Raw genomic sequence first — 10,178 nt, 5'->3', positions numbered from 1 at the left:
ATTGAAAAACCCCTTTTATCCACTTTTCTATAGTATATGTTGGGTTATAAGTAAAGATGAGCGAGCATACTCGCTAAGGACAATTGCTCGATCGAGCATTGTGCTTAGCGAGTACCTGCCCGCTCGGAAGAAAATGTTCAAGTGTCGGCGCAGGTGAGAGGTGAGTTGCGGCAGTGAGCAGGGGGAGCGGGGGGGGGGGGGGGGGAGAGGGAGAGAGAGATCTCCCCTCCCTTCCTCCCCACTCTCCCCCGCCGCTCCGGCAGCCGAATCTTTTCTTCCGAGTAAGCATGGAACTCACTAAGGGCAATGCTCGATCGAGTAGTTGCCCTTAGCGAGTATGCTCACTCATCTCTAGTTATAAGCTCTCCATGCTTCTTGACCGACTGTCCAAGGTGGTGGGGGGTTTTCAAGCAGCTTGTGTGCCAAAACTTTTCGTAGACGTGACAGTTTTACCATCATTGTCAACCAACCAGCGAGAGGTATGCAGAGCTTACCTTGTGCCTTTGAGCAGTCTCAGTGGGTTGTTCAGAGCTTGTACTAGGATGACTAATTGATGTGAGGCTTCAGAAATGTTAAAGCTTTGGGCAAATTGGCCCCAGTGTATATTATTCCCCAGTGACAGGTTAGGCACACAGCAGTCTTGTGTCCCGGTGTACTCACACTGTCCTGACAACCCTGGCTCTTCACCAGATGACAACTGGACCAAACTCTTCCACATGTTCTACGATATACCATCCCGATCAGATAGCACCACACCTTAGGCCGGGAGAATTTTAATTGCATAATCCGCGATTGTCCATGTGGAATATCCGCGGTAAAATGGGGGCATTAAAAGGGTTGCATTTTTGATTTTTCGGTTACATTCGCGGATACAAATTGCATATTTCGTGAGTAGAAGAAAAATTGCAGCATGCTGCTCTATTTTAGTGCGGATTCTGCACGGACGGCCTCCATTGGAGTCAAGGGATGCGAGTGTTCTGTTGCCCATATGAAATTAACAATGTGTTAGAGAGCCGGAAACACTTGCAACTTCAGTGGAAATTAGATGGAAAAGCCAAAATGGCATATGGAGGGGGAGAGATCTTTTTTTCCGCACGGAAGATATGCTGTAAATATGCGTACATCCGCAAAGAAAAATGTTCGCACCCACAATCTGTTGGGATCATTCGCAATTACTTTCTGTGAATGATCGCAGGTCTTCCGCTGCAGAAATCTGCATGCGGAATCCGAACATTTGTGTGAGCCCGGTCTTACAGTATGGGAAAACCTGTGGGGTTTTCCCATACATACATTTCACATGCTAAGGGCTCCTTCACACTGGCAATTGCGATATTGGCGCAAAAAATGCGGCTGTTAGAACCAATGGTTTCCTGTGGGAACATTCAAATGAAGGAATTTTAGACATGCAAAAAACATGTCAACATTCCCATAGGAAACCATTGGATCTAATAGCTGCAAGTTTTTTACGAGTGTGATTCTTTGCATGCGTAGGTCCCCATGTGGAAGAGGCCTTACATTTGTCCATTTTTGCCTCTTCAAAGGCCTCGTTCACACAAGCGCTGTTTGCGCACAGTATAGGCGCACACAGAAAGCGAGTCTATTAGAAACAATGGTTTCCTATAGAAGCGTTCAGATGATGGAATTTTAGATGTGCAAAATACTTGCACCAATCAACGATAGGACATACGACTGCAAAGCTTGTATCTAAGGTCTGTGGTGTGAGAAAAGATAGGACCTGACCCATCTTTGGTGTGTGGTTTACATAGACTCCTATGGGAGCTGGCTTACACGCGCCACGCAACTTTAATCATGTGACTGGGCTAATTAAAATAGCTGGAATTCACTCGTTTATTCGATCCTTAGTGCAGTACAGCGCAATCTTTTCTCGCGCCTACACTGCGCTAAAACAGCGCTCGTGTGAGCGAGGCCTAATAAATGCATCAGTTTCAAGAATTGGCTGATCACTTGCTTCCTAATATTTGCCACCCCTAGAGAGGTGCCATTGTTGCAAGATAATCAGTGTTAATAACTTCGTATGTCTGTAGTTTTAATTTGACTATTCTCAGTAAGAGAAACCAAGTAATCTTGTAGATATGATACCTGGTAATGGCTAACAAAAATACATGATGTTAATGCGAGCTTTCGGACCTCTTGGGATCCTTCCTCAGGCTAATGAAACAGATCTGGATGGGGCATATGTTTATATAAATGTACACACATGAAAAGGAACAGACATAGCGAGATTTAATTTACACTTAAAACAATACCAGACAAGATGAGCAGAGAAGTAAATACTTAATCAGTCCACTGGAAAGGAATGTGACAGTTTTATGATCTTTACATTGGTGCTAGGAGGTGACAGGCCTGTGTGTTATCTCTCCTTCAGACCTGCATAGCAGGAATGTAGAGATCATAAAACTGTCACATTCCTTGCCAGTGGACTGATTAGGTATTTACTTCTTTGCTCATCTTGTCTGGTATTGTTTTAAGCACAAATTAGTCTACGATTTCTGTACCTTTTCATGTGTGTACATTTGTATTTATATATGTACCATCCAAATCTGTTTCATTATGGCTGCGTAAATACGCTGGGCCATCTCAATGAATGTATTGAATCCAATGCATTCTTTTTAATGGCCGGTGTATTTATGCAAGTAAATAGCTGCGTATATACGCTTGTGTGAAGGCAGCCTATGCCTGAGTAAGAATTCTAAGTAGTTCTGAAAGCTCGCTATAACATCATGTATTTTTGTTACCATTAAAAGCTATCATATCCACAAGATTACTTGGTTTCTCTTACTGAGAACAATCACATTTTGCTCTACTGGCTAACACAGTACCAAGCTTGTTTTTTTTGTGGTTTTATTATTATGGCTGATTAGTATAATATATATATACACACATCCACATACAGAGTGAATCCTCTTTGAGATTACCACCAAAGTTGCATAAAGAATGGACCTCTACAGGGGTGGTCCCCTTAAAGAATAGGAGCAGTATGTATAGTATAAGCATATGATGAGTCTAAAAATCTGACTCAAGAAATCTGGTCTGGATGAAAGGTTGGTGATGGATGTAATCTAGAGAAGATTCATAATGGGAAACATTTTTCATGTATCTTAACATAGTTCAAGTTGGGTTTCCAAAAGTGCCAGGCTGCATATGGACTCCTCTGTTGTTAAGTCAGGAATCATAAATCTGATAAGAAGCTGGATCCGGATCCATGTCCATCTGGGATTTCAGGCATTTAGTCTGGGGGCTTCACAGACTTATTGTAGTGCCACTTTCCAATTTTAACCATTGAGTAATTCCTGCAGTTGGCAGGAGTGGACTTTGGAAGGCGTTGTGGCACCACATTCGTAAACAATCTGCAGGAAAATCTACAAGGAAGATACACACCAAACCATGGGAGGATTTTCTGTGGACTATGCAAAAAATAAATAGTTCTGAGATCTAGAGGTAAAGGCCCATTTAGACACAACAATTATCGCTCAAAATTCGCTCAAAAGCTGTCTTTGGAGCGATAATCGTATCTAACTGCACTGACATCGTTCAGTTTTCGTTAAGCCGTTGCTCATCGTTGTCTTTCAGCATGCTGAAAGACAGCGATGAACCTTATCAGAAATTCACAGCGGGATACAGCTGATACTATTGTTTCAGCTGTATCCCGCTCCCTGATGACAGGCTGGGTATGAAGAACAGAGAGGTCCAGCTGTGTTCTCCATACTAGTGATGAGCGAGTGTACTCGCTAAGGGCAATTGCTTGAGCGAGCATTGTCCTTAGCAAGTACCTGCTCGCTCGAGAGAAAAGGTTCGGCTGCCGGCGGGGAGCGGCGGAGGATAGCAAGGAGGAACGGATGGGAGATCTTCTCTCGAGCGGGCAGGTACTTGCTAAAGGCAATGCTTGCTCGAGCAATTGCCCTTAGCGAGTACGCTCGCTCATCTCTATTCCATACCCTGCATGAAGCGCTCGGCTGTATAACAGAGAACAGCTGGCTGCAGAGAACAAGCAGCCTCCCACCCGTCCTCTGCATCCTCCGCTGGGAGCGCTCGGCTGAATGACAGCTGGGCGCTCCCAGCAGGGAACAGCTGGATACAGAAGACACAGCGGCCTCTCTTGTCTTCTGTATCCCCCGCTGGGAACGCAAGGTGATCGCTCAATGTTTGAGTGATCACCTTGCAGTGTAAATGGACACAACGATTATCACTCAAAAGTTGCTCAAAAGACATCTTTTGAGCGATAATCGTTGTGTCTAAATGGGCCTTTATCCTCCACCAACTTCACAACAATACACTTTACTGTGAATTCACTGTGGATTTTGACTCTCAATTGAAGTCAATAGGAAAATCCACAGCATAAATTGACATGCTGTGAACTGGATAATCTGTACCCAAGATCAATTTTGACATGGAGAATTTTTTAGCATGTGGATGAGATTTCCTAAAATCTCATCAGCTAGCACACTACTGTGCTGTACTGTGTGGAGTTCGATCGTTGATCAGGTGATTGTTGTAACTTTTACACAACCCGAGAACTGGACAATGTAAAAGGACCTTTAAGGACATTTCACACAGGACAGTATATTGCACAGCAACATTGTGGAGTATGTCCTCCTGCGTAATATTCAGCCTCCTGTATTTTGGTGCAGAATTAAAAATATCAGAATTCTGTCAACAATCCTGCATCAAAATCCGCAGTTAGGGCGTCCGCACACGAGCATAAACGCATATACACTTGCAATTGCGAGACATATACGCGCTATGGAGGTCGCATGATCGCAGACTATAGAGCTAATATCGGCACTTTTTTGCACTTACGGGACCACTCACATTGGCGCGGTCACAGCAGCACCATATTTGAGTAGGCAGGACAGCCTATTTAGTAGGCATGACAGCTGACTCGGCTGGTGCAGAATTCAGGAACGGCATATTCTGCAATGTTATTGTCGAATATCCTGTCCTGTGAGAAAGGTCCCTTAGACTTCATATGTAGTTTGTTTGTAGCCTATAGCTATGGAGACATATGAACCAGCATAACAGCTGTTTACACAAAGTAATTGGATATTTTTAATCAAGCCTATTTGCCAACATATAGTTTTTAATTCTAGTTTTATTATCCAATTTTGCACATTGCCTTTAAACCCGGGCAGCAACTGTCATACTCAAAAAGAGGCCTTTCTTGTTTTGCCAGTGATGTGTTCATACAAACACTAGATGGCGCCCCATGTCAATATTCCTGGTATGTATAGACTTGGACTTGAGCTGCAAACTAGCAACAATCTGCTACTGTTTACAGCCATTATGTTTCTGGCTTTTCATCTTTGCATAGGATTGAGATAAAGTCGGGTCACATTAGATCATCTTGCATTTGGACAACGTGAGGGGAAGAATTACTATGCTTACCGTACATTTATTCTTTATCCTGCGTTAAATAGTCAAATTACTCGTAAGATGCATCATCTGGTCAAATGTAATTTTTTTTACCTAAAACTTTCAGTGAGTTGTGCTAATCCCGGTTCATTGACATAGTACATCTGATTATACTTGTATTTGCAGTATGTGAATGGCCATGCAGACGAATAATGACACAATTTTTCCAGACAAGGAAAGTTTTTACCTGTTGCTATCAGCCACAGGGTGGAGCAAGGGTGTGTCTTGTTGGCTGACGAGACCTATGAGCATGTCTTTTGTTGTGGACCATGATCCTTTGGTCATATATTTATATACTTCTGCCTTCAATTTTGCATGGATGATCTGCAACAAGTCCGCCACGTATGTATATAGCTGTGTAGGATTTAGAGCAGGAGCTGTATGCACGGTGATTCAGAAAGAATAGTGCAAAATAAAATGGATTTCTTCACATATGAATTAACATAAAACAGCAAGAAGGACAAGAAAACATAAAAAAAACCCCTCAAGGTTTGTTTTTCGTTTGTGTCATTGGTATTTATTAAAGTTTTCAATTTCAGAACATAATTTCAAGCAGTTAAGCAATTAACTTTCAGGGACAGAGAATGAACAATAATAACATTTCAGAAGGCATATAGGAACAGCTTTACATTGAATGAATGATATAATAATATCAGGGTATAAACATATAATGAAAAATACAAAAAGGCATGAAAACAGAAAAACAAAACTTCAAGTTTTTATGGTTCAAAATAATTTTATTAAAGAACTACATAAACAGTAATAGGAAAACTAGGTCTGCGCTCTTGCCGGACACACCCAGACCCTAAGGCCAGTCTCACATGTCCGGATTTTAATCGCGGAATTCGTGATCAATACTTGCGTGCACGATCCGCGGTATTCCGCACACACTTTGCCAGAGAACCTGGAAGCAATGTAAAGATGGACAGTTCTGGGGAGATTGTCAGGGAGGAGTTAACCCTTTCAAATCCAATTTGTATCCTGGCTTTTCTAGGGGGCTTACTCTTTTTCTGCCGTTATACAACGGTGCTATATGCTGGCTAAAGCCAGTACTGCATAAGGTGACACGTTGGATAGGCTCCGACAGCAGAGAGGCTGGCAATATACAGTAAGAGAACCCCGACGGATGTCTTCAAACATCGGAGTTGTACAGCCTTAAATCATAATGTCTTCAGAGGTCACACAGTGGATTGGAAAGGGTTAAAAGCCGCGTTGTAAAGGCTATTTATGTCTTGCCACATAAGCAGAATCAGGGGGCAGGACCACCATATATGTAAGAAGGAGCCTATACCTGAGGAGCATCTCCAACGTATGTTTGAGGACTGGGGGAACATTTTGGCCAATCGCGATGGAGTTCTGTACCATTTTGTTAGAAGTTTAGAGTTGAGTTCTTGGAACTTGCTGGACCTAGAAGGACAAAGATTTTGGCCCATTGTTCTTCTGCGAGATTTCTACCTAATTCTTTTTCCCAACCCTGCTTAAATACCAATGAGTCTTTCCTTGCCTCCTCCGCCAGCAAGATATGGTATAACTGAGAGATCTCCCTTGTCGGTGGAGTAGATGACATACATAGTTTTTCAAACCGAGATAGAGGGGCCATGAGTTGTGTACTAGAGCTGAGATATTGTATATATGTACGTATCTGTAAGTACTGAAACCATACTGCGGGCGCCCTTCGCCCAGCAGCTCATATAACAATTTCATACCCGACTCCAAAACAAAATTACGCACATGAGGCAGATATGTTTCCAATCTAGAGAGTAGTGTGGAACCACCAAACAATGCCACCAAGTGTAGGTTGCCCAGTAATGTGTGAGTGGGCCAGGTCAGGATACTAGGTTTAGGCATTCCGCTAGTCTATCCGGTGTATCTATCAAATTGGTCATAAATGGTGTTAAATTAGATATTTGTTGGGTTGCCCGTCGAGGCAGCCAAAAGACCTTTTGTCAGGAATGGTGTAGAGTCTTGCTCCATCTCTACCCATAATTTGGAGGACCGATTATTATGGATGAGATCCAAGATACATTTACATATGGCAGCACCATGGTATAAAAGCGAAGTTTGCTAAGCCTGCACCTCCCCTCGCTTTTCTTTGTGAATGTGTCTTGAGACTGAGACCTGGCCTGGTGTTACCCTAGACGAATTTCATTGTGGTTCTACGAATATTGGACAAGTAAGATTAATTTGATGGGAGAGTTTGGCATAAGTATAAGAATTTAGGAAGAAAATCAATTATTAGTACGATAATCCGGCCAAACCAGGAAAGCATAAGGGGTCTCCAATTCTGTAAATCTGTCTCTAGTGTCGCGAGCATAGGTTTATAGTTTAGGTTGAACAGCTGGCTCGGATCAGCCGACAGGGATATCACCTAATATTAATTGGGGTTGTCGCAGCAGCAAAGTGGTTTTATGGATTTTAATTGGGATGCTTCGTTGTTTGGGAGAGTTTTAGAAAGAATTTCTGATTTATAGATATTGACTTTGAAGTCGTTAGCTTCTCCAAATTTTTCAAATTCTTTTAGAATGGTTGGGAAAGCAAATCTAGAATTTGTTACGTACATCAGGAAATCACCAGCGAAAAAAGCTAATTTATGTTCATCTGATCTGGTTTTGATTCCTTGGATTTTAGGATTTTTTCTAAGTGCATTTGCTAGCGCCTCCATTGTGAGAATATATAGGAAGGGAGAAAAAACTCTGCCTGGTACCATTTCAAATTTTTAATGGTGACGATAACAACCCGTTAATTCGAACTCTTGCTATTGGATGATTGTATAGGGCCTTAATCCAATTTCAAAATCAGAGACCCACGCCTATTTTTCAACGGGTTGCCTCTAGGAACTCCCAGTGGACCCTGTCGAAAGCTTTCTCTGCGTCTATCGACAGCAACACAGGGGATCCCCAGAGTTGCGAGCCCGCAAAATCAGCTATATCAATTTTATGGTATTATCTCTTGCTTTGCATCCTGGATGGAAGTCGACTTGTTCTTTATGGATCAAGGAGGGTATTGTGGATGCAAAACAAGATTCCAGGATCTTGGAGTATAGTTTTGTGTCTATATTTAATAAAGATATGGGCTGAAAGTTACGGCAAAAAGAGGGGTCTTTTCCCGGTCTCAATAGTACCGTTATGACATCTTCGAGAGCTTGGGGAGGGTGGGGGAAAGGGCAAGATTTGGATATGGCATTGAATGCTTTAAGTAGAAGTGGAGCAACTGTATTCCCAGACAGCTTATAGAATGGAGTGTGAACCCATCGAGTCTAGGGCTTTTGCCTATTTTCAGATATTTTATATCTTCCAGTACCTCTTGTTCTGTGAAGTTGCATTTTAGTTCAGTAGCAGTCGTATGTGGTATGGGATGAGCAGCATGACTGTCTAAGTAAGAGGTAATGTTTTCTGTCACTTGTAGTACTGTTTCTCTGTATTCACTTTAATGTCGTATAGGTTTTGGTAAGACAATTGGAGGTTTTGCAAGATTTCTGAGATTGAGTTAAGTAGGCCCTTGTTGTGCGAATTAATGGAGAAAATATATGAGGCGGACGTTTTGGGGTGAATTGCTCTGGCCAACCAGCGACCACATTTGTTGCCATATTTATAGAACCCACTCCTAATTCTGTCTCTATAACATAAGGAAGATTGGTCCAATAAATAGAGGGAGGATATCTCCGCTTGTAGCTGATCAGTTGGTGAACATTTGTTGGAAAGTTCTAAGGAGTCTAAATTTTTGAGGAGGGTTTCTAGTTTATTAGACCGCTCTTTTTTTAGTCTAGAACTGTGCAATATGAGTACTCCCCAGATTATGCACTTCAGGGCTTCCCATTTAATAGGAGCCAGTGTAGTATCTGATATGTGGTTGTCACAGAAATTTTTAATTACTGAATGTATATCTTTCACACAAAGTATGTTATTTAGCAGATTGTTGTTGAGAGGTCTGATACCCTCTCTCAACTGGAGTATTACTTAGGGCACCGCAAACCGGGACGTTGTCAGACCATAGAAAAACATCTACCATAGAAAAACATCTATCGAGCAGGAGGGTTGAAGTCTAGTAGATTGTGTGAGATGAACAAATAGTCTATCCAGCTACTGAGTGGAGGCTGAAATCCTGGATTCCCAGATTTAATACCCTCCAGAAGTCAACGACTTTCATTGAGGAGAGATCTTTCTTCAGTTTACGTATTGCGGCAGAGTAGACATTGAACTTACCCCAGGATAAATCCATGAATGCAGCGAAACAGAAATTGAAATCTCCCCCAAGGATTATGCTTGAGCCTGCAGCTAACAGTGCCAATGCTTCCAGCATTCAGGAACCGAAGGAGACCTGAGCTTGATTGGGAAAGTATGCATTAGCAAAGGTATAGATTTTAAGGCCCACTTTGATTTTTAACCCCTTCCCGCCCCATGACGTAAGGGTACGTCATCGGAGCGGGGTACTTCCCGCAAAATGACGTACCCTTAAGTCATAGGGATAGCGCGAGATCATAGCAGATCTCGCGCTATCCTGTAGCGGGAGCCGGCTGTCAGTGATAGCCGGCATCCCGCTGCGACGGCGGAGGGCATCAGAGTTGCGCCTGCTGTTAACCCCTTCCCTGCTGCAATCTAAGTAGATGTTATCGCGAGAGCCCAGCTGGTTGCTATGGCAACAGGGCGCTGGATACCGGTGTCCTGTATTGCCATAGCCTAAGATCGCTGTAATAAGTGATAAGGTATGGCAGGGCAGAAGCCCTGCCATGCCTTATCACAGCGATCTGT

The sequence above is a fragment of the Eleutherodactylus coqui genome, chromosome 1 (genome assembly GCF_035609145.1).
Source record: "Eleutherodactylus coqui strain aEleCoq1 chromosome 1, aEleCoq1.hap1, whole genome shotgun sequence".
Lineage (NCBI taxonomy): Eukaryota > Metazoa > Chordata > Amphibia > Anura > Eleutherodactylidae > Eleutherodactylus > Eleutherodactylus coqui.
Note: the sequence above shows the minus strand (reverse complement) of the source record.